The sequence below is a fragment of the Agelaius phoeniceus genome, chromosome 3 (genome assembly GCF_051311805.1).
Source record: "Agelaius phoeniceus isolate bAgePho1 chromosome 3, bAgePho1.hap1, whole genome shotgun sequence".
Classification (NCBI taxonomy): domain Eukaryota; kingdom Metazoa; phylum Chordata; class Aves; order Passeriformes; family Icteridae; genus Agelaius; species Agelaius phoeniceus.
Window position 1 is genome coordinate 113,347,519 of NC_135267.1, and position 25,964 is coordinate 113,373,482.

The 25,964-nt window shown below is 40.7% G+C and overlaps 1 long non-coding RNA gene across 5 annotated transcripts in view; it reads left to right on the top strand.

Annotated features, from left to right (window-relative positions):
- The first annotated feature begins 9,792 nt into the window (after positions 1-9,792).
- The window catches only part of LOC143693651 (uncharacterized), a 435,266-nt gene continuing 419,094 nt past the window's right edge, over positions 9,793-25,964 (top strand). Inside the window, exon 1 of one of the 5 annotated variants that reach the window (XR_013181588.1) lies at positions 9,793-10,358. This is a non-coding gene — a long non-coding RNA (uncharacterized LOC143693651). The remainder of the gene's footprint in view (positions 10,359-25,964) is intronic. The other 4 variants (XR_013181589.1, XR_013181591.1, XR_013181587.1 and 1 more) reach the window with 4 other exon arrangements.

Genomic DNA, 25,964 nt, shown 5'->3' on the forward strand with positions numbered 1-25,964 from the left:
ACTTTAAATAATCCTCTGCATTTCAGACTGTAAAAGCCAAAGGTGCAGACTGTCCCCTCCCAGTTTGGATTTTGCACTGGTTAATACATGGCCCCTTCCTGGTGGTAGATCAAGGCACCATAGCCTGGAGGTCAGCAGGAGATTCCAGGTCTTTAGCTCTTGTATTTCTCTTGTGCAACAGAGACTCAAAAAGTTTCTCTTTACTTGCACGATTTTTTTTACTATTAATTAGTCTTCATAAATAAGATCACATTCGAATTTTAAGAGTGACCTGAACTTAAGGATTGGACAAATTTAAAACAACAAGAAGTTTCTGCAAGTAAACCAGAGACTTAAGTTATCAATTCCAAACTTGTACTGACAATTCAAGTGGAGCATTATCCAAAGGCAATTTTTGTTTACAAAGAATAAGAAGTTTCTTTGGAAAACTCATTTTTTTTGCACATGTACTTCTTTTCCAAAAGAAATCAAGGTAATTGCAATGGTAAATCTTGCTTTTATTTGTGGCCTCTTGCAACCCACTCCCCAGAAGGTTTTTCTGTTTTGCTGCATTTTTACACATCTCCAGCTAATTTACATTTTTAGAGAAGCCTCACAGGGCACAATAAAACTTCCTCAAACATGATGTTGATTTGAGGGGTCACTATGCCATGTTTTTGTTAATCTCTCATTTTCACAAACAACACATTGATATAAAATCTGAGCCGGCCCATACTTTTAGTTGTGCTGATATGAGAGCTGAGTGAGACTGGAATGTAGCACACAGCCTTACCCACTTTGGGATATTCTTGCTTCTTAGCATCTCTATCCCTCTGGCAGACAAAACCAGCCAAAATAACACAAAACAGAGGGAAAATCTGGAAAAAAAAATCTGGTAATATGGCTTGTCCATCCAGAACTTGTACTTCAGAAAATTTCAAGTAACAGACATGTAAAAGTGATTTAAAAAAGAAAACGTTCATGATTAGTTTATTGTAATTAATTAAAAGGCTCTTGATAACTAATATTGTTGTAGGCACAATTTAAAAAATCACAGCAGGCTGTAAAAACATCTGTGTGGAAAAAGATACATGAACTCCATTCCACTATTGTTTTCACTTAACATGCCTACAAGGAAATTTATTTACTCACCATAATAACACAGAACTTCTGGATGTGCTCCCTGTTCTAATTTGCCATTTTCATGTGCACTAAAAATTAGTTGTCCTACTTCTTCCTAGTCAGTGATACAGATTGTTGCTGACAATTGCCAAGAAGGCAGTATATTAAAAACTTATCAATTATTAATTACTTCAAAATATTTTATTAAATGCATTATGAAAACTGAACACTGGACATTTTTTTCTAATTGCAATGCACCTGTTATTTTGCACACTTGCAATTGAAAACTTAGCAAATTTCTTCAGCTGATATGAGATCTTTGATATCTGTATCTGAAGTTTCTTGTGAGTAAATATGAAGAATTAAGAGAATATTTAACAGTTACAATTAACTGGCATGTGACAATAGCTTTGTGAATGGCACTGAAGAGGTAAATTCTACACTAAAATTGCCTCTCAGGCTTTTATATTAAGTGCATTCTCAAATCAGTGTTAGGAATCTTCCAGTAAGACAGCTGATCCTAGAAGGTACAGAACAACCCAAATAAATCTGTCCTTATAGGACTGAATCATAAACCAAGTGACCAACAGTACCAAGCAATACTGTCCTGTTCAGCTAGGGACAGATTCTAACACAAATTCATGACTCTCCACTGAAAAATTCTTTTGTTTGAAAAGAATTTTTTTGTTAACAGTCATGAAAATAAACCCATTAAAAAAAAAGGCCAGATAACCTGACTTCAGATGTGATGGGATATCATGATTATTCATGATATATGATATATATGATGAATTGTCTCTTCAGAAAATGTGCCTATAAAACCTGCTGCCCAAGAGCACCCCAGTGCTTTATTACAAAGCACAGTTTAAGAGTTTACATATATACAAGGTTAATGTGATTAAAATTAGCAATAAAACCATAAATAAAATAAATGGGTCTGCCAAGGCCTTGCTTAAAAATAAATATAACAGTCATACAGAGACGCAGCAATGACATGTTACAAAAGGAATTGGCTATTTAGCCACAGAACAGTTATAGTGCCAAAGGCCATCTGAAATGAAAGTCATTTTAAAAACAAGGAGAGAAATAATTTGTGAGAATATTAATTTATTGTGTATCTCTGTTATCCAACTTTTCCTCTCTGTAACTCTGGACCAACACCTACCTGGGCAAATAAAACTCTACATGACCAGATTTTACCATTCAGCAGCCATTCTCCTAACTGGGGAAGCAAGGGACACACTGTCTTTTAGAAAAGAAATTCTTACTTTTTCAGGAAAGGGCCTTTACATTGCCAGTTCCTAAAGCTCCTTGTCTGCCTCAATTTTAATGTTGTCAATTGTCAGGTAGTTTAAATTTTAATAAATTTCCATATCTAAGAAATATGAAATCACTTAAACTGTAGAACAAAGACAAATATTGCTAGGAATTAATGAAAAAAAAGACAACAATGAAGAAATCTTAATTTCCTGCATTATGATCCATTCTGAGAGTGAAGAGAAATGCTGTTTACAAACAAGGTCTGTGAAGACTGTGCTGAGATGATATAGACTGAGTGCCCAGAAAGAGATCCTGTTATTTATTCAGGTTTTACTTTTTGAGTGTGTTCCATAATTTGATGAACTACAAAATATTTATGACAACTAAGTAACACAGTGTCCATTCAATATTGATTATTACAATTTTAATATCACATCATGAGACAGTCCTGGGAACTTTGTCAGGACACCAGATATTCCCGGAGTCTTTGGATGTCTGCTCCGACCATCACTGCAAGACTGCCCAGGGGCTGGAATTTCCAGTCAAGATTTTGCCTGGCTTTACCCCAATATATTCCAGAGATTTCTGTTCTCCAAAGAAACTCCACAGTCTTAGAAAAGTTAGGAGTGAATATTTCTAACCTCCACTAACAACCTATTTCAGTGCCCTGATCACAGATAATACTTCCAGTATTACCCCACTCTGTTCTCTTCCATCTCCTAGGTCTGTATCTCTCTTCCTGGAATAAAACAAGGCCCAGATACATCTTCTGCCCTCTGGGCGGGGTGGGTCAGCTGGCTAAGATCACACTGACCTTGGATCTCCTCTGAGCTCTGTGTCTTGTCCCCAGGTCCACATAACAGAATTATTCTTGTGTGAGTGTGTCTGTGCTCTCAGGAACTGAAGCACTGTGAGAGTTGGTTGCTGTACCATGGAGAGTGGCATCTGGGCCTAGAGAATATTAAAGGTGGGATGATACTGGAGGACTGGAGAATGGTGGGAGGCAAACTTAATGCAGTCCTGTCCACACAAATCATGTCCTGGTGAGGCTTCAGAACTGAGCCAGGGAGCAAACTAGATATTGTGCAAGAAAATGTAATATAATTAACATAATATAATATAATACCCACACAAAGAGCAGCCAGGCTTGCTTTCAGGCCCAGCACACAGCCTGTGGCACCAGCCACACAGAAGGTGAACCTGTAACTGGCCCTGCAGATGACCTGCCTGAGTAACCCTGGCTGCTGAGTAAAGTATTGTTAGGGAATGAGGGCAAGGAAGTCTGTATGGGCGGGTGCCACAACGCAGACGTGAGGAGGTGCAGTTTCTGGGATAGATTTATCATGCTGCAGCTCCCACTTGCATTCATATGCATGCATCCTGTTAGAAATGTGATACCAGATGCTGTTTCCTGGCAACAGGCCCAACACCCCCTTTCTCTTAGGTGTGAATTTTGACAACTCCAATTCACTGGAGCCCTAGTTATGTTATCTTTTCTAAATGCTTAGAGACTAAAAAGACCTCTTGCTCTTTCTGCCATGGACTATACGTGCCACTCGGGCCAATTTCCAATGCTGTATTACTCCAAAAATATCTTCTCTTATGTGTAGCACAATTACTACCACTAAATAGGGAAGGATGGAAACATTCTGACTCGAGCATGGATAACACAAGTCCTTTTTTGCTGTGTTGTCAGTCAGAGCTGTTGTTATGCTTGGCATATGTCACATCAATGTATAAAAAATGCCTGTGTCAGTCAAATACATGTTACGTGTAGATTGGATGTCAATCTAATGTTTTGTATTAAAATCAGTGCCACAAAACATACACAACTTTATAAACATCACTGCTGAGATTTTCATTTGGAAGTGTACAGCTGCTTGCAGCCATCATCTGCACAACACCTGAAGAGCTCAGAAATACTTGGGAAATTAAACTTCAGGAGACGGACACTAAAATGCCAACTTCACTTCTCTATTGTTACTCACAGACCAAGGGGAGGTCACCTATGCCACTTGCTTCTCCCCATGGTTTGTCTGCTGCTAGGAAAAACACAGAGAAAAGCTGAGTTTCCAACAAAGGGAACTGCAGAGCAGGGGGTGCTGGGGCTGGCACAGGCTGACACTGTGGCCCCTGTGTGAGCTGTGCTGTGCCTATGTGAGTTCTACACACAGGAGTGGGAAAGGTGGGAGAGGTGGGGACAGGGGCCCGTCCCAGCTGAGATCTGGGAGCTCAGCAGCACTTCCAACCCTACACAGACTTGCTGCCATGGGAGAAGCTGGGAGGCTTTCAGGGCAGATGGTCACTGGCTATGGACTTGGGGTCACTGTAAAGCTGGTCCCAGCGTCACTGTGGATGTTTCCTGAGGAACTTTTTTCAGCCAAGCATAGCCCAGGTGTAACAGCTGCACATACTTTTGTTCACACAGATGCTGTGGCCTGGCTAATCCAACAGCAGTTTTGAGAATAAAAGCTGTTTATAAGCATTAATTAATCTTGAAATGAGGGCATTGCTATTAACCCTGTTGTATGTGGGGGTCACAGCTGTGGTTGGTGCAGGCTCGTTCAGTGGTCTGACTCCCCTAGGATGGTTCCAGCTTGTGGCAGTATGGATTTTGTCTAGAGACACTTTAGCACAAAATGGACTGAGGATTGTTGGACAGATATTGGGAATTCTGGTTCTGACTGTGCTTCTGAATCTCCAGAATACTTAGTGATGAATCACATGGTCAAAGAAAACAATCTTGCACTCAGACAAGAATATAAAACCATCTTTGTGGTCATTCTGAAAACTCAAGAAATGTATCATTTAATTTGCATTTGAATGACTGGGCTCAAGCGATTATTGAATTAAAGGTGGCCTGTTGTGGCCTATTGCTTGCCCATAAGTACTTATTTTCCCAGTGTGACATTCTGTTGTTAATCAAATGAAATCTATTCATGTCATCCACTAAATTAGCAGATTTAAGCTGAAGAAACTGCTTAGTATAAAATGGCTACCCCAAAGTAGATGTATAAATGGGGAAAATGTTGTATTTTGCTGGCTTCTAAACACCCAAAAGGTTGAAGATTTACCTCTTGGTTTCACAAAGCAGTGGGCAGTACCAGTGATTCCAGTTCCAAACAGGATTCTCAGGGTCTGTCAATGTTTTTTCTTTTTTTGATTCTAAGGCACCAGATGTTCATGACGGAAGGAGCAGGAAATCCACTCTCTAACCCCATTCCCTAATTCAAGTTGTTACTCTTGGACAGATACCTATACATCATCTTCGTATATTAGCAAGAGGTCCCATGGTAGAGATAAAGATGCTGTGAAGGCAACGGGTCAGGATGAATAAGTGGGAAGGAGGGTGCTCAGAGGGGCCTGAAGCTACCTCCTTTCCAAACAAATAGAAACCCCCTCAACAACGACCCTAAAAGGGAGACACATGGACAAGTTCACAATAAGTGGCTCTGCAAGCAATGTTCCTGAAGGCTTTAGAAAGGCAGTGGGATTGTGCTCAAGAAGTTCATCAGACAGTATAGACTCCCAATCCCCAACAAAAAGGGAGTTAATGGCCTCAAACCTCATGCCAGGGGTTGTGAATGGCAGCACACAGGATTTTAAAAGGCAGAACGTAACAGTATTAGACTCATAAAAGAATACACACATTTGGCATTAAAAGGATGGCATAAATATTTTTAAATAGCTCCTGGGGCTTGGACACAGAACACTGTAAAACAGTCTCTTTATCTTTGCAAGAAAATATATGCTCATTGAAAAACTGCTGGATTGGGAAAAAAGTGATTTCCTTGCAGTGTTAGAGCCCCAAAGCCTTGGTAGCAATTTTTCATCATTTTGTTAATTTTCACTAATATGACAAGTATGCTACTAATATGATTGTTCTGTTTAAAAACTAATACCACTATTAATATGTTACAGTGATGAATTACTAACAATAATCTATCACGAAGGAAAAATAGTGACATAATTAATGCAGTGTTACTATTGTGCAATAGCAATTTGTTAACTCCATGCAAAGCACTCAAAGAAAACTTTATTTTTCATATTTTCTTCTGTAATTGCTTTTACCCATATTTACAGTGGAAAGATCTTCTTGCAAAAGAGAAACTCAGCACCTGAATCTTTTCTTTTTTGGTTCAGTAGATGCAGGCTCTTAGGCTGACAGATTTAATCTCAACCTTACTTTAGAATCTGGATATTATCTTTTTAGGCAAGACTTTTACTGCTGCTTTTAAGATCTTTTCTCTCCTCCCTTGTACAACAGTGCAGCTTATTACAGAGCTCTCACATTGCAACCATTTTATGACCAGGGGATACATTGTCATATTGCATTGATTAAAACACTCCCAGTCTACACATCATTGCTTTTTTACACACACATTTCAAATGCAGTCTCAGGGAAGGTAAACTAATAGAGAAAACAGCTTTGAAAAGAATCTAGTCACTTTACCATAAAGACTTATGCTCCAAATGAGAAGAATGGAGGAAAATGTGCATATTCCCTTTACTTGAGTTTTTTTCCATAGTTTTAAAAGTCTGTGACATTCTTTCAAACTTTGTCTGCAAAAGAGCCTTTTTCGGTGCCCATTTCCAGCACAAGATACCCCATCATAGACATCATAAAGATTCTTGAGTATGGATCACATTATTGCAGCTCTTTGCACACTTTCTCCTATGATCCTTCTCCTTCCATCCCCATTCAGGCCAGTAATTAGTGCCCCTCTGGCAGCCTCTTCCAAAGCATGGGAAAAGCAGCCTGGTCCCTGCACAGGTGAGCAGGGCAGTCAGGATGGACTCGGCCATGGCTCTGCTGGATTTGGGCCTGCTCGCTCTCCAGACAGGCACTGCCACTTATCCCATTTGTCACCAGCACCGCAGGGTCCTCTCTGCTCCTGCTCATCACATCGGGGTGTGATGCAAGAGCTAATTATAAAATCAATCATTAGCAGCTCTGTAAAGTCAGAGGAAATACTATCATGCAGGTCTGGTGTGATTTTCCATAACTTCCCACAGCTGGAAGCAAGAGGTTGGAAAACTCTGCCCAGTCTGACTGGTGAAACTGTCTCTAACCAGCAGTTAGTGAAAGACTGCAGGATCCATCACAGGATCCCTCTATCACCTATGCATGTGCTGTGATAAAAACCACTCTCTTAATTACATTTATTTAATACTACCACTAGCTCTGCTGTTTTCTGGTCACTGTAATAAAAAAAGTTTAATAATAATAATAATAATAATAATAATAATAATAATAATAATAATAAAAAAAAAACCTGGAGCAAACAAAAGTTTGACTTGGTAGAAATATTTCTCAAGCAACTACTCAGCTGGACTTACACAGTAGAATTCATCTTGGATTAAATACTGCATTTGTTTTTTAAATGGATAAATAGAGAAAGGAAATTTAAGCTATCCAATGTAATCTTGTTTAATAAAAAATCTGCATGTCATTACCTCTTCTTCGTATCTGCAGAGGCAACATAGCACTGCCTGAATATTCCCAAAAATTAATAACACAAACACACTTGTGCAAATCTGTTTTTCAAAGCATAACAACGACTTTAGCCCTCTTTTTTAGCCCACATGAAAACTGGCTTTGCTGTTCAGCAAGCCATATCTAAGAGTGCAATAAAAATACCCTTGTGCACCTACAATGCTTAATTTTCACAAAGTTTTATGCTGAAATAAACCGTTTTTAAAGGACTGTAAAGCAACATGTTTCTAAAGTCACATCTTCAATGCTCTGGCATGTCCTTTTGAAAAGTTAGTGGAATGAAGACAAGATCTGAAAGCAGTACAGAATGATGGCACCATTTGGAACCACAACAAAATTATTTCTATCTTCACTCTCATTTAAAAAAAAAAAAAAGAGCCTAAGAGCTGAGTATAGATTAAATATAGTAATTCAAATCTGGCTGAGAAGCTGCGAACTTTTATGCCAAGTTCTAGCCTGAAATGAATTTAAATGGCCACAAGTAAAAAATCCACAAAGGGGAGATTGCAATGAAATCCTAGCAGGGAAATAAAAATAGCATCGTAAGCAAATAGCGTAACCTTAAAAAGGGAAGCAGAGAAAGCAGAAACTGGGAAATATTCTTGAACTTCTGTATAAAAGAACTAGAAAAAAGTAGGACAGCAGAACTAAGGTCACTGTGGAAAACCAAGTGATGGTGTTTGTTTTGGTATTTGAAACACAGGAGTGAGGTCAGATTGTGAGGAGTGACCTCAGGGCTGCTAAACTATTGAGAGCAGCTCCAAGGCCTGCATGGCAATTGCTCCACTCTGGCCATGACCCAAACAGATTCCCGTATTTTACTGTAAAATAATTTATAAATACCTGTGCAGTTCTAAATTGTAACTTGTAATGCAACCCTGTATTCCTATAGAGTGTCAGCGTAATACATATGTATACTTTCTTTTTTTTTTTTTCCTTTGCTAACTGTACATGCAGAACTCCTTATCCCAACAGTTAACAATGGCTTTACAAAGGATTAATGAGACTTAGAGAATGTTTGGGGGTCCAAATTGGTGATCCCTTTGCAGAGAGAGGACCTCTGCCCACAGCAGACACAATATTTAAGGTACAATAAGGCACAAATGGTCAGTGTATTTCCAAAGCTGAGGCAGTTGCTTGTGGGGATGGTGTCCAGTATCGTAGCAAGAGGCTCAGGGCAAAACAGATTTGGAACCCATCTGATGATTGGTAGCTGTCACAGAGCATTTTCTCTTTATTGTGTAACAAAGTGAGTAAATTGTCTTGTTTTCCTATATAACAACTCTTTATACTGTCTCTGCTGTATTGCTCTTTCTACACATGAACAGCAAAGGTAATGCTGTACATTCTGTGGCATTTGAGGACCACCTAGAAATGATTGAGTAGGGAGACATCAGGAGGTGGTGCTCTTCCTTAATACAAAAAGGAATAAATTACAAGCCATGGAGAATTTCTGGAGTCTTTGGCACAATTTCTGAGAGATGTAATGCCTAAAATTCCTAAATACCCCATGGGAATTGTGGGGCATCCTTCCTGGGTAGCTGACAGGCTTGGCACAGCCTCCTGCATCCCTAGGCACTTCACCAGAGCCTTGGGAAGCTGGGATCAGATAGGATCAGGTCTATGGAAAAGGGTTTATGGACACTGATGAAGTGCATTGAGGTCTCTCTCAAGCAGTACTGACAGGAAATACATTGGTATTTCCAAATAGAGAAACTTGCTGCCAAAGGAGGGCTGCAGGTGGAACCTGTCATGCTGACACTTCCTGTACAGCTCCTATAATAAACCCCTATTTCCCGACAGGGATTTCCCGCATAATAATAATAGGAAGAAGAATAGATAACAATAATATGAACGCTTTCCTGTCGAGCTTGAATTTTGAGGAAATGCAAAAAAACTTAAGGCTGGAAGTTTCCACCCGTCTCCCCCTTGCACACAGCATCCTTCCCGCTGGAGCGGGCGATGCCTTTGGATCCGCTGCCTTTTCCCTGGGAGCGCCAGGCGCTGCGGGAGGTGATGCGGCCGCTGCCCCCGGCCCCACCGGCCCCAGCAGCCAAGGAAGGAGGAACAACCTCAGCCCCCAAACATGCGGGAACAACTTCCTGTCCTTCATGTTTCCCACCGCCCCCCCACAGGGATATATTTAAAGATAAATATATATACATAAATATTTGTAAAACTAGCAATTGATAAATGCAGCTAGTAAATAACCACCCTTAAAAAAAAAAAAAAAGAAAAGAAAAACACCCCACACAAGCCATAATGATGATGATGATGATGACGGGAGGGGGGGAAATAAATAAATAAAAGCGAGCGAGAGTCGGCGAGGGAGAGGGAGGCAGGTTCAATTATCTAAACAAAGAAATCATGGCGGAGTGTTTACATTTGGCAGCCCAAAGCCTCTTGGATTACGGAACCCCCCCAAACCCAAGCGGCCCCCCCCGCCCCCCGCAGTCGCGGCTCGCCGGAGCCCGCCCGCCGACACCTCGCCGCGGCCCGGGTAAGTGCGGAGCTTGCGGCGGCCGGACCCGGGCGGGCGCTGGGGCGGGGGCGAGCGGCTCCCCCCGCCCGATGCGTGTGTGTGTGTGTCTGTGTGTGTGTCTGTGTCGCGGGGGGGACACGGGCTGCGCTCGCCGCCGCGCCGGCCGGGGGCCGCCTGTCCCCGTGCCCGTCTCTGTCCCCGTGCCCGTCCCCGCCCCGGGGTCACGGCGCCCGGCGCTGACTGGCGGCTCCGCCCCCGCGGCCGCCCCCCGCGCCCCCCGCCCGCCGCCGCCGCCGTGCCCCGCCGGGCGCAGAGAACTGCCCGCCCGGGCACGGGGGGGGGCTCCGCCGCCGCGCCCGCACCATCGCGGGGCTCCGCTCCTGGGGAGCGAGAGGCCCCGAAATAGGCAGCGGGGGGGAACGCGCGGACGGTGGCGGGGGCGGCTTGATGAGGCTCCTTCTCCCGGTGTCCGAGAGCCGCAGCGCAGAGCGAGCGTGGGCACCGGCGGAGGCGGTGGGGAGCTGGCAGCAGCGCAGAACCCCTCTCCCCAAAACACTCTCACCCCCGAACGTGCGGGCTGCCAAATACCCTTGACCCAAATTGCTTCTCCCCGAGATGTTTTTATTCTGCAAATGCTCTTATCCCCCAAGTGCCAACAGCCTCCAACACCCTCACCTTCAATGGTCCTTGCCCTTGCTTCCAAATATCCTTGCCCCCAATGCTTTTGTTTCAGTCTCCCTCGCTCCCAAACGCCCTTGTCTGCAGAAAATTTCACCCCCGAACAGCACCAACCCCGATCTTGCCCTAAAACATCTGCACTCCTAACATTTTATCCCCCAAAGCCCTCTTTCTCCCAACCTCCCTCAATAAGAAAGGGCTTTAGGTTTTGGTGCTGCTCAGAACTGTGTTCCACGTCTTATCCCCCCCACCCCCTGAAACAGCCAGAAAGGCGCCTGGGTCCCTCCCCCTGGCAACACCAGCCCCCAGACTGCTGATCTGACACTGCCCCCTGCCCCCCCGCCCCCCCCCGTCACCATAGGCCACTGCTGTGAAATGTGGAAATGACCCTTTCAAGCAGGCTGCAAGTGTTGCTCCCATGTGTCCATCAAAAAGTCCCCCGGCCCCAGACACATCTCAGTGCTAGAAAGCTGTAAAACTAATTTGGCACCTCTGCCCTCCTGGATGTGGCTAAGGGGCAGCGGCCTCCCCCTGGTTTTGTGACCCGAATACACTGGCTGAGAGTCCTGCAGTCCTGCTGCACTGCACTTATCCCGATATCGGCATGTCTGGGAGATGCATGCATTGCTTCCAGGGCTTGGCAGCAGGAGGACTGGCAAAATGACTACTGAGGTAGCAGGATGTAGGAGCTGGGGAAGACACTTGGCTCGTTCCAGGCTTTTTCTGTCACAGTGCTGAACCTGCAAATATTTCTGAGGCTGTGCTCCTACATGTCCCAAATTCAGAGTGCATTGAGCTATGTGAGATTGAGAAAAGTAGCAAAGATAGGTCTTTATTAACTCTTTGAACTGTTTGACTTCAAAAGTTTGTGGAGGTCAAATTCATGAATGAAAGAAAAATGATTTATACTGTAGAGTTATGAAACAGTGTAAGTGAAAAAGGGTTTGGGACAGGGAGTTTGAGACATTCACTTTTCCTGTTCATCCATGGGAGTGGGTTTTACTGTAGTATGTTGTGTGATGGTGAGAAGCCTGTGCTCATATCAGCATTGTGGTGATGGTGCACTGAAACATCGAGTGAAACAGAAATGGGGGGAGGTGCCTGTGGGTGCCACGGCTGGGTGTGTTTATCCAGGGGCTGTAGCTTTGGTTCTCAGTGTGTGTATCAATCCCTTTGCTAAGTCTAGGGCCACCAAGGGAGGGACAGTGACCTGACCATGGGCTGTGGCTGGCTGCAGACCCTTGATGTCTGTCTTCCATTACCAGATGTTGTGCTGACACATTGCATGACAAGAGTACAAAACACAGGTTAGCACTAAATGTCAAGCCATGCAAAATTTTGGCTCTGGAGACATCAGTGAAGAAAGTTGTTTCCATTGCTTAGAAAGTCATTACTCAAAATCTCTTGTTTCCTTTCCTCTCATTATTCCCTCCTCTGTGCAGCTACATTCCCCTACATTGACATTTCGGCCAGGCTTTTCTGGGTTTGTACACTCTGCGGATAAAAGGCCTTGTGAGGAAACTCCCCATGCACTTCCATCTTTTGTCACTTTACTTCCTAGAATCTCTGAAGGTCTGAGGCTGTTTTCTCAAGGAAAGCTCTTAATTTAAGTGGCCTGTTAACTGCTAATTGCAGTTCTGTTCTGGCTATTTGCTTGAGTATCATGTCAAACCTGCTGTTCTGGTCTGGAGGCTACACTGGTGATCTGCTCTGATCTCTCAACTGCTTTTGCTTTCTACTGTGCTATTGAAGACCAAGGTAATATTTCTCTTCTTAATGAAAACTGACATTGCCTTAGATTTTAGAATTTCGTTGAGCAAGGTGTCCCACTTAAAATTGTTTCAAAATCTCAATTTTATGGCTGCTAAAAAAAGAAACAAAAAAAAAAAAAAAGGCTGCCCTGAGACATAGCACTGAAATAATTTTGTTTCTGTTTCTGCAGTAGGAATGTGTTTAGATGAGAAAAACATCTAAAACTAGGCAAAACAATGATGATTTGATGGGTAGGTGGTTAACAGAGTTCTGCAGGAACTCCTTTTTATCAAACTGCAGCCATTGGTGTGCTCAGTGTAAGCAGAACTTGAACTTCCAGTGTGTGCTCCTAGGCTGACTGGAAGTCTGGAGAAGGATACATCATCTGTCTTGAGGTCTGTGCAGTGTGTGGAACAGTGGGAGTGCCAGAGAAATTCCATCCCTAGAAACAATTTCATTCATTTATTGTGAAGTTAGGTTCTGTTTTCTAGTAACTGTAAAATCAATGCTCTGTTTTGGCTGTTTGACCATGATAGTCACAGTGAAATGATAAAACAATGCTGGTGGAATGGATATCATCATGTCTCAGGCTGAGGAGAGCATTACTGGGGCTGGCTCTCTCATGGTGAGTGTTTGTAGGTTTTTGATTAATGAGAGTTCATTCGGGTATTGAGAGAAGAAGAGACCTCTCAAATGATGCTGAATCTGTTTCCCCAGTATGTAATAGAATGAAACTCTGGGGCTGTCGCTGGACAGTAAGATATTCTGACATGAATATATATTTCAGAGCTCTGCACAAAATGAGGATTTCATGCATAGGCAACACAGTGTGACAAGTCATATCCTGTGTGACCTTGTGCTTACAGTATAAAGTTGTGTAATAATATATTCTCCTAAATTAATACACAAAATAAATAGAACATATCTCATTTTTATGCTAATAATGATATTTTTCAATTCTAAGCACCTTTTATTCTAAGACCTCAAAGTAAATTACAGGTAGGAATAAACCAAGCTTCACAACACCATTGTGAATTTTTGTATTATCATACAGAGAAAGGTATCATTATTAATTACCGTTATTTAATTTTCTGGTAATTATTATCTGATTTGCATGCTCTCTGATACTGTTCTCCCTCCTAATATGTTGATGATAAAGTATGATCATATGAAAGAGAAAAAAAAATTAATTTCAGGCATGGGAATGGACAGATCTGTCAGAGTTAACAGGCAAAATAATACTGACTGATTCCTGAAGGAATTAGCAGAGAATTTTGACAGTAGAATGTATTTCATGTGGCTGGAACAGAAAGTAAATTTGGAATCACTCTGCTGTATGGTTCATCCTGTGATGTAACTGTAGGTGAAAGGCTGATGAGACTGTACAAAGACGTTAGCTGAGGGAACAAAAGAAACCCAAACTGTTTTGTTTAATTCGAATCACAAAGAATAGGATTTGTTTAATTCATGTCTCCCAGGACAGGGTTTCCAAAAGGAGGGATTACTGGCTTAGTTCTACTGCCAGTGGTGAAAATGCCATTTACTCCAAGGAGAGCAGATTTAGGCCACTGACAAGGGCTTTTGCAATCCTGTCCTTTATGTTTGTAAAGTGGGAGTGCAACTTTGCATTCCTGATACTCAAGCGTGTGTTTCTTATAAACTTCAGCACAGGATTTGATTCTCTGTCAGACCCCTGTATGTGGAGGTAGAATAACATTTCTGGGATGAGAACCCAGCTTGCAGTGTTCTTCAGCAGCGTTTTCTCCATCTATGGCAGTGAGGTTGTGTGGGCAGGCAATTAGTACAGAATTTGCTCTAACTTATTAATGCATATTTACAACCTTAATTCCAGTTTAACAGAATGTTTTGTGGTGGAACGTTTACAGAAAGAGCACGTGAAAAAATTATCACTGCATGTATTAAGCACAAAGAAAGCATCCCAATACTGCTGTGTAGGAGCAACTGACAAGACAGAACATATTACAGAAAACTATCTTTTTCATTAAGTCTGCACAAAATGAGGATTTAACGCATGGGCAGCACAGCCAGTCCCAGCGGTTTAGTACCCATAATCCCACCTTGAAAATGGCTTCACAGTAATAATTACTGCTACAAAATGGACACTGCTTCCCATTTTGGCAACTCTACTTCACCCATAACTAATTGCAAACACTCAAGGCAAGGTCTATATTTTCTTCTCCACCTACTTCCAGAAACCTTCCCATAAGATTTCCAGTCTCCCACTTGGCCTTGTTTTGCCACACTAAGGCAGAGCGTGTGGGGCAGCCCCCCTTGCTTTGGCATGCTCCAACCATCCCTGGATGTTAAGGTGCTATGACATGAATATATATTTGTGAGCTTTGCAAAAAATGAGGATTTCATGCATAGGCAACACAGTGTGACGAGTAGTATCCGGCATGACCTTGCAAATGCAGGCTGAGCTCCAGAATAAACAGCTCAGAAGAGCCAGGACTATGGCAGATTCCCAGGTTCTGGAAGGAAATTCCAGTGTTTGGTTCCAAGCCTGCAGAGACTCTTCCTGTGAAATTTACCTGCTTTAAACACGTGGTAAATTACCCTGAGAACAGCAATTTCCAACTAGTGTTAGAAAGCCAGGCTCGTTATTACAGAAAATCCATGGTCAGTGGAACTCACCGCAGAGAGCTGAAAATCCTTGTCATGGCTGGAGATTTCACAGCTTCTGTGCTCAGATGTGGATTGTTGGTTCTCATTGTGGCAACACCCACATTTATCACTTGTTCAGGCTGTTGTTCCTTTCTCCTGTTCATTTTCTTGCCAGCTTTTTTCTCTTGCTAAGTGAACAATAGATTGGGATGAAAGTATTTTTTTCTGCTTTTCTGAAATAAACTGTGATCTTTTTAAAGCTGAAAATAACATATATGTTCATGGTACATATATGGAGATAAGCAAGTGTCTTCCCACACATCCCTTTCTCACAGCTCAAAACAACCTGCTGCAATCTGGCCCTTTCTCAGAGCTGTCTTTGAGTATGGGCTGCCAGACTCTGGGTAGGGGGCTGGACGTTCTTGTTCTGGAGAACTAATATGAAATAGGATCTTGAAATACACATTATTTAGACTGTATCAAAGATCTATGTATCTATATGATTCTGGTTTTTTTATCTTTTTTTTTTTAAACTTCTTTCTTGTTAAAAGTTCAGTGGGTTTCATTGATTTTTTAGGCATAAGCCTGAGTCTACAGCTTGTGGTCAGTTCTGGAGCAAAAAGTCCTGTAGAAACCAGCCAGGAAAGGATGTGGAGAGTCTGTCTTCCTTTCTCAAAGGCAGGATAACTGTGCCATTATTGGTGGAAGTTTGTTCACTCCATTTTTAGAAACCACAAAGATTTTGCAGTCTTCCTGGGTAGCCCATTGACCTAAATCTCCCTTGGCATATTGAATTTCATTACCACTTGTTCTATCTAAATTGGACATAAAGAGGAGTCTGCTCACTCTTCTCTGTCTTCTCAAGAGCCTGGAGAACTTCACTGTGTCCCTGGCAGTCATCCCCTCTCAGGCCTAAGCAATCCCAAGTTCTTCCCCTGCTCCTCAGAGGTCACATTCCAGCCTTGCACTGATTAGTCCAGACCCATCCCAAAGGGTTGAGCTGACATTGCTGGACTCAGTCTAACTCCAGCCAGTGCTCTGCCATCTTGCATCAGGATGGGAATTATTTTGGCTTTTTCAGTACTCTTACTGTTTTCTATTTAGTTTCACTTCTTAGAGCTTTATTATTACACCAGGCTTGGAGACCATGAGGAAAGTGCCATCAGTAAAAATGAATAATAAATCTTTCTTACTATGGCAATATTCCTTATCTTTAGAATATCTTTTTCTTTCTGAGTTTTATCTTCTCTCTTCTTTTCTAGGTGAGGAGATGATTTTAGGTAAATGACAATTCCACTCCTATTTCCAATGTAAGGGTAGAATTGTTTGCAGTGTAACACAGTCCCATGCTACATAACTGTCCTATATATTTACAAGAATAAGTTATTCTGGTTCTGCTTTTTGCTGTGGTCTATTAGGGAAATCATGCCTAAATGTTAGAATTATTGGTAAATAGATGCAGACACAGCAGATCATAAACTCAGTGCATACATTTTGGCCTAAGACCACATTCATTTTGCTTCTAAAAAGCATTCTATAGAGATAATATATTCGAAAATATTTCTTAAATTGTGAAGTCTTTGAGGTTGGGATATTCATAAATGTTTGCAGAGTACCTAGAATTCATCTTTGATTGGGGCCTATGGGTAATTTAGAAACATAAATATTTAATGGTAATGGTAATTACCCCTTTTTCAGAATAATAATGTCTTTGAAGTTCCATCTTGGATGAGTGAAACCCCCTTAATAAGTTTCTCCCACCACTTTGAAGAATATTTTTTTGTCATTGGAAGCATTTCTGGAATTCATAGTTCTGTATATTACAAAAATGCCACACTTCATAAATTGCAGAACTGTTTGCTCCAACCTGTCTCCTGCTTAAGGTGCACAGAAATTGGGATGGAAGTGGGACCATGGATTGTGCTCTGTGGGTGTTCCTGCCTTGATGCTTTAGTTGAGGTGAAGAACAATGTTTGCAGGGGTCAGGCCCACTTCCAGCAGTGGGATTCTTGTTGTGTAGTCTCCCAGAACCAAAACTGGATTCCTCTGGGATTAAACCACGCCAGAAGCACGTAATTGGGAGTGTTTCTTCCCTTGGAGCAGACCAGAACATGTGGAGAATTACTTCAAGTGATTAATGAAAACTTGACAGAATATTGACTATATGATACCAACTTCCAAATGGCTGCCATGATGTATTGACAGCAGCACTGGCGAATAAATAATACATATTTTTAAAATTTCTGTAATTACATGTTTACCCAATAGGCCAGAACAGCTCTGTCCCAAGGAGCTGTTGCAGTCTGAGTAAATAATACATGTTTTAAAGTCCATAATTACATATTTAAACGATAGACTATCGAGGAAATAATGCACATTTTAAAAAGTCCATAATTACATATTTACATGATAGTCTGTAAATTCTGTAATTACTTATTTACACAATAGACCATAGCAGCTGTTACAGTCTATTATGGTAACTCCCATAGAATTATATTATGGATTTTTTTATAACTTAAAAAAAAGTATATTTAACTGGAAAATTGTATTGTTAGTCTTTAAAAAAACCCTCCACAAATCTCTAAAATAGGAAAATATGTGTAAAGTTAAAAATTTAGGATGATACAGAGATAGGGAAGTTCTTATCCCTTTGTGGTAAATATCTTTTGTTAGCATGAGGGGCTTAGGATTTTTCATTAATTTCAGAAATAGAAATATGCAACATTCCACGATTATACTTTCCTTATTGTCATGTAGACATTCAATTTGGATAAGCATTCAGGATTCTTAAATTCTTTAGTTCCTGTTCTGCTCCTATTAAAATCAGTGATAAAATTCCCATCAGCCCTGGTTTCAGAAATCATTTATATTGAGGACAGCACTTACACATGTACTTGAAATCAATGGCACTTAAGCATCTTTTAAAAATAAGCACATACTTAAGGACTCTCATGAATTCTGATGGACCGAAACATATGATTAAATGCTTTCCTGAATTGGGATCCTGCCTTCCATGGAGGCAGGATTGGAACCTTCCTCTTCCATGGCTTTATTGATGACCCACAGGTTGTTTGTTGCTCGTGCTGTGGCCTCTCCCTGAGGAGAAGCTTTTTTAGCGTGTTTAACTCCAGACATACATGTGTGAGAATTGGTGCTACAGCAAATGCCTTGCTGCTCCTTTGTTCTTTGTGGAGAGCCATGAATTGAGAATTCATCCAGTGTTTTCCATAGCTCAGCTGCTGAATTTATTCCTCATGTTAAAGACTGGATCAATACACCTAAATGAGACTTCTGTCCATAATTACTACTAAATAGCAGGGCTAAATCAAGCAAGTCAGAATGTGACATTTAGCTCAGCCGGACCTTATGCATTTAGTAAGGAAACAGAGTATGAGAGAAACCTTTGATCCCCACTGTTGGTTTCATTAAAACATTGGAGTTAAGAGAATCTGAGCTGTCGGGAGCCCCATTTAAGCCTTGCCATAAACGTGATGAAATATGCAGGTACTTTTAAACGAGGGTTTGAAGGGTGTTCAATTGCTGGTCACACATTTTGACTGAAAGCACCAGGTAAAGGGCTGAAGGTTTTGTCTTTCCTTCACAATGAGCATTACAGCATCAAATTGGGTAAAGAAATATCTGGTTAGAAATAAAGACTTTTTGTAAAGTGAAATATGCAAAAATTGAAATTCACAGGGGAAAAAATCCTCAACAAGACACACTTCTGCTATTTTTTGCTGTAGATCCTCCCAGATGCTGTTACTGACACCAGTGCACACATTTGGCTATTTGGTTAAAGGCCAAGCAGAAAGTCAATATCAATATCAATCCTTTGTTAAAATTGCAAAGGTGATAGAAGGAATGATTTAATAGCAGGAGCCTAATTCTTATCTCTTCCATGGTGCTTTTTATCTGTGTAAAACAGATAAATTGCATTACCTGACTGGTCAGTCTTTGAAACCTGCAAAAGAAAACAAAGAATGTGTGGGATTAGAGAACTAAAATTCAAGCAATAGCTTCAGGTTAAGTAGGAGCCATATTTAAGTGATTTACATTTAAAAGCAACTTCAGTCTTGCAGTCTCCACAACAAATTCTTGCATTTGAAAAATAAAAAATTAGAGGACCTCTGTCTCCTGTTGAACAGCCCTGTGGCACTCAGTGGGAATAACCAATGCTCTTCATGGAAGCACTATCCCTTGCAAAACTGTCAAGGTCAGTTGCTGTGTCATTTTTCTACTCTGTTTTCCATTAAAACATACACACATCAATGTTTGCTGGGTTTGTAGCACTTCCAAGCTTTCCACTTGAGCTAACATACAGGAGCTGTCATCTTTTCCATGTGCACCCTGTGCCTGTGAGTTACTCACATTCTTTGAAGGTTTTTTGGAGCTGCAGCTTTTCACCAGGTGAATGTTGAGAGCTTTCCCTTCTCTCAGCTCTTTAGATTTGCAAGGCATCCATCCTTGCAGGCACAGCACCTGCCAGGAGTCCTGGGATGTTTTATTGCTGAGGAAAGATTTTGTTTTCATGGAACTGTGGCAGTTCTCTAAGAATTCTGACCTCAGGTTGGAGCCATTCACAAGTGCACAATATAAGTTTACACAAATAAACAAGATGTGTTGCACAATATAAGCTTTATAAGGGAAAGCTTTATTATCACATGCATTTTGGGCACAAACCAGCTTGTTTTATTGTGAAAAATCCCACTGGGGAGTCAGCACAGGGAATATTACATGAAGAAGGCAGGCAGATTCCAGCACATTTTATTTGCCAATAAGCAGGACTTTGCACTTGTAATTTTGTTAATTGTCAGAAGTAATTTAAATTCATCAATTATCAATGAGTAATCCTATCTGAAGTGTTTCTAGGAAAAGTTAAAATCCCAGTTGGATTGATACAACACTTCTCCTTCAGAGATACATAAATTTAGTAGAGTAAGCTGTCTCACATGGTATTTTGGAATGTTCTTGAAAAATTACATTTGAGGCTGAAGTGGGACTTTATTTCTGTCTTCCTGTATGTGATGGGAGAGGATGTGTCATCTTAAGGAGACAGATCCAGACTTTCCTCAGAGGTGCTCAGTGAAAAGGGAAGCAGTGGGCATGGGAAAATAGGGAAATAGGGAAAACTCTGATTAGGTTTTAGGAAGAATTTGTCATGGGTGGGGGGGTGGTCAAATGCTGGAATAGATTACCCAGACAGACTGAAATCTCAGACTTGGGCAGTTTTTTGCACTGGATTCCTGATTCTCTTTTGTAGGTTGCCATAGGACAGATTTTGGCTGTGTCCCTCATCACCTTGCCCTTGTTCTGCAGAGAGCTTTCAGATTAAAATGTGATGTGCTATATAAAAATAAACTGTTACTATTACTGGTTTGTGGTGGTCCTCAATTGTGATGGAAGAGCAAGTGATTACATCACTTGGCAGCTATGATGACAAATATATATTTGTCAGAAATAGTTATTTACTTTATATGCACTTGTTAGTTTTCTTTTATTGCTTTTTTTATTATAATGGAACTTGAGGACAGAGACAGATTTCTTCCCTGCAGTGTTAACTACAGTAAGAGGTAGCATTATGGAATGTCATCTATTGCCTCTTAGAATGATAAATATTTCTGAGACAAAACATTGTGAAAACCTATATGTATAAATTCCTCTATCCCAGCTATTAGGATGAAGAGTAAAACTACAGCTTACTGTTACTGGGGATTTGCCAGAGACTAAATGGCTCCTCTCAGGTAGAGAGCACCTCCTTCCACACACTTCCCACAGTTTCTTTGCTGTTCTGTAAGGTCTGAATGCCAGCAGTGTCTTTTCTATACAGGCCAACAGTTTGCATTTGATGCTGCAGAGCAACACTTTGAGACATGGATGAGCAGCCTTTAAATACTTTTTTTCTTGGTCCTTTATACCTTGTTAAGTTGAAGAGTCTTTGAATATAATATTGAAGTGGCTGTGCCTCTTCTACAGCTCAGTAAGGCAAGAAGGCCTGTATTGCAGGTGGATGGGTTGGGGCTTGGAGAAACTAAAGGACCTTCCCAAGCTGCCCTAGGAAGGAGGTAATGTAGGTAACAGAACTGAGGAATTTTGCCTGTTTTCCCCCATGCATTAGTCAAGAAAATATGGTGCAGACTGGTCAAGATACTTATTTTCCTTCTGTCTTAAATGTGTTCTGAGAGCTGAACTTGATGAATTTCAGTGGCCATCAAAACAAGGAAGGCTTGGCTGCAGCTCTAACAAGTGAGAGCAGTGTGGGGAGGTGTTGTGCAGGCACTCCCAGCTGTGCTAATGGCCTGCAAACCTGACCCCCTCACTGAACTGCCAGGCCTCTCTAGTTCAAAGAGGAGAAAGGGGAATTGGGCTGTAGTTAGTGCACTTCATCTGGTTTCTCTTGCATGGAGTCTGGATCCTTTGTTTTAAAGGATGTTGGGAAAATACCGAGCAGAGGGATGAGGTAAGGGCTGACTGAGGAGCAAGAAGTGTTCTATGAGGCAAAATGACCGTGGCTAAAACTTCCTATAGCAGCAGAACAGAATAGCTCTGGTTCTGCCCCATTGACTCAATTAAACAGTCAATTAAAATTACAGGTGTAAGAAAGACCAGAAAAAAAAATCAGCAAATTTTACGATACAACAGGTTCTATTTACATGTAAGAAAGGTCTTAAATCTTGTTCAATATCTATTGCTTTTGTTCAAAGGATGTGCATTTTAAAAATCCAGCTGAATAACTTCCTGAAATTATAGTACTTAAATATTTTTAATAGTTCTGAGTTTGGGCTTAGTAGCTTTTTGGTTATGCATGTAAAATAATAATATCAATACAAACATAGAAGCTTTTGGTGGTAGCAGTACATGTTAAGTACCAGTTGCTCAGGTTTCCACGAGACACATTTGAAGTTCAAAAAGTCAGGCTTTTAAAAGTTAGGTCTTCACACAACCAAAATAAGGACTTTCCCCAAATGCTTCTATCCTGTCTTTTGAATACGTGGTGTTTACACACTCAAAGAAAAATGTTTCACTGTTTTTCTGTGGATGCATTGTTGAATGAAAAAACTAGAGTAGGAATTCTTGTTCTCAGAGCTGGAGAGTGCATGGAATTGGCCACTGGTGTCATTAGGGGCTAGTGTGTCTGGCACTTGATATACTTTAATACACTGGGCAATTCTGAGCAAAAGATAAGGAAACGAGGAACTTAGTATAAATTCTGTTAATATTCCCAAGCCTGTGTTTTCACAAGCTCCAGCCCAGGGTCTTTACACAATCACTATGCACTTTTAATGACCTCTGGTGCATTTTTTATACCCCTAAACCAGTTTTGTATGAATGTAACCATACATAAAAAATGTGCAGGTGCCAGTGACTGGTTTGAGGCTGAAAATTTGGCATTTCCGCATCCTCAGCTATCACATAATTTCACAAATACATTTATATTAAGTCAATGGTATTAACACTGTAGCTTTTGTGATAGTTCCTGTAATATTTCTGAGTGCTATTATAATAGCTTCTCTATTGCCTGCCCCTTTTAATGATTCATAAATTCCTTGATTTCTATGAACAGCAAACTATAATAGCACTATAATCAGGACAGCATGCTAAGGTATAGCAGAAACTTCTGCTGCCTGACTACCTCCAGCTTTCCTTCATTGCCTGGCTAAATTGTTCAAAATGAGGTTTCCACTACAATTTGAAACAAGGAACTCCCGAGTTCAACATGAGCACCACTGAAGGAGACCATGCTGAAAATTAAAAAGCAAAATAGACAATAACATGTACCACATTTCAAATGGGGTAGATGCAAGAGCATTCACTGTATAACAGGCATATTATTAGCTCTACCATAATTTCTCTTTTCCTTTTTCCCTCATTTGGTCCTTTTAACTAACTACTTCCCCTATCCCCCTCCTGCACCTCCTATACACTGCAAAGACATGTTCTGTCACAGTGATACTTCCCAAGACCTTTTTCTGGTATGCTTTACCAGCTTTGTTTGAAAAGACAAAGGGTGGGTGATAACTACTGGATTTGGGGCTCTCCTTTTGGTTTTCCCCCTATTAGGACTAAATCAGCCCATAAAAACTGCAGTAAGTGAAACATCTTAGGCATGACAGAAAGCACAGATGTCATAATCAGGGGTATCTATGTGTTTTCTTACTGTGGTTTGTTTTTTCTCCCTGAAGATTTTCAATCCCCGTCTCACTCTGAGAATTTGGCACTGGTTACAAAAACTTTTCCAGAAACTAGTGATATAATTTCATTTCATTCCATCTCAGTCCTGGATAAAAGCTGTGACTGTCAGCTGGCCATACCATGTCTTATGTGATCAGTCTGTTTGAAAGGTGTTCATCACAAACTCCCCATTCTCCATATCCATCTTGGTAGCTTTCTCCTCTGGCTGGACAAGCATGGAGAAAAGTCTCCTCACTTCCAGAGTGTAGGTGTGAGATGCTTTAATTTCAACAAGAAGCTGGTGCTGCACTGGTTCATGATGAGACGTGCTGTGTAGAGAAACAGAGAGTTGTCAATGTGCTCCTTTTGCAAGCTGTTAAGTCATAAAAAACAAACCTGCATTGATCAGAGTTCATTCTGTATGGAGTGATTTTTCCTGTGCTCAGTGCTGGCCTAACTCTGCATCTGTTGAAGTCAAACTTGTAACAGAATTAGGCCAACTGAGTACTTTTGAATGTCACACATTTTATATTTTTTTTAGTATTTTTTTTAAATTTTGCATATCCAGTTTTTGCTTTTCTAAAGGAATTAATGGCAAACCTCTTTAAGCATTAACAACCAAACAGGTATGAATTCCATCTTCATCCTTCTGCTTCAAAGCAATACTTGTAATAGCACTGAATGACATCCTGCCTTGAGGCCAATGGCAGCTGTGGCTGATTAGGGAGGAATGTATAAAGTAGACAGTAGAAAAACCAAAATGGAGATTAAAGAGAAAACACATCATCTCACAGGTATAAGAGAATTTATATATCAAGGCTTGGAGTTAGGTAAACTAATGTTTAGTTGAAAAGATTATTTTCTAGATTGACAGTAACTATATCTGGATTAAATATGTAAATGTTTTTTTCACTCACCCCACTTTGTTCTGAAGATGTTACCTGCCCACTTGCTCTGTAAAAGGGACTCTGTTCTAGGACTGGTGAAATTTAGAAATCATCTTCCCCTTTTCTTTTGCTCATGCTACATTTCCATTTAAACTGTCAGTTTCTCACTTCTGTAGCAATTACTGCCCCATTCCACTGCATGCAGCTAATATGTTGGTAATCATTTAATATAACTTTCCTTTAAAACCAGCTACTGTGCTGGAAAATTGGAAGTTAAAAAATGTGCCTGGTTTAAAATAGTATTCCATTGCAAGTAGTTTGTGATTTTTATAATTCAACATTTATTATTTAAAAGAAAAATAGAATCCATCTAAGCTCTAATCTACTGGAATGTTCAAGTCTGTCCAAGAATTGTGGCTAAAGTGATAATACCAATTATCACTGAGGTTTATACCAATGATGGCACTGGTTGAACTGGATTAGGGCTCCTGTTATTCTATCTCGTTTAAAATCAGGTGAACTTTGAACAGAATTTGCAGATGAAATGCTGCTATCTCAGCTAGTCAAGATTTTAAAAGTCTGGAGAGGGATCTTAGAAACATCTGCTGAAATTGAGTAAATTAACAGGCTGATGAGAGATACAGTTCTTGGAAATTTAAATTTTAGAAAGCTTTTTAAAAATTTTTAACCTATTTTTAGATTCTGTATTAGCTTTAACTTCTTGTGGAAATTTATGTGTCACAAGGACTGAAAATGAAAAATTTGAAATTAATGAAGTACATCAATGTGAGAGATCTGAACACCTTCCAAGGGTAGAGACCCTTTGCTTGTTATTTGCTGTTACTTTTATTATCATAAATTTGTCTACACTGAATGAATCTGTCTACACTTCTGCTCTGCCAGGTTTTCAGGCTCTCTGAGTGTACTTCAGTCAGTCTGAATTTCATCCTGTTTATTTTCATTGATGAGCTGACCAGTTTTTCTCTTTGTAACATACCCTGCCATCTTACTGATAGTTCCCACGCTTCCTGACCTTGCAGATGAGTTTTCTGTGTATTTTTGTAGCAGAGGCTTTTCTAGAGAGTGTGGAATCTGTGCCCATATATTCCATTGTGATCAGTAACTTGTAATTCTTATTTTAAAAGTGCTGAGGGCATCTTTAGGCTTGATATCCCTTTGGTGAGCTGTGCCAGCAGTTTCTCTTGCAGCTGTACAAACTCCTAATGGTATTGTTTCCTGAAATAATAATGTTTCAAGAGTCTGACATGGCTGTGAAGTCTGGGGTTTGTATTTTTCTAGATAGTGGTTATCAGTAACCTCTCTTGAGTCCAGTTCATATTCTGACCAGGTGTTAAATATATCTGCTAATGATTTCTCTATCTCTTCTGACATATCTTTCTGAGCTCTGAATTAATTCTGTCTATACCTGGAGTTATGTCAACCTTCAGACTTTCTAATTTCTTGATGAGCTGTTCTGGCGTGGTACTGATTTTCTTTGGTGTTTATTCTTCCT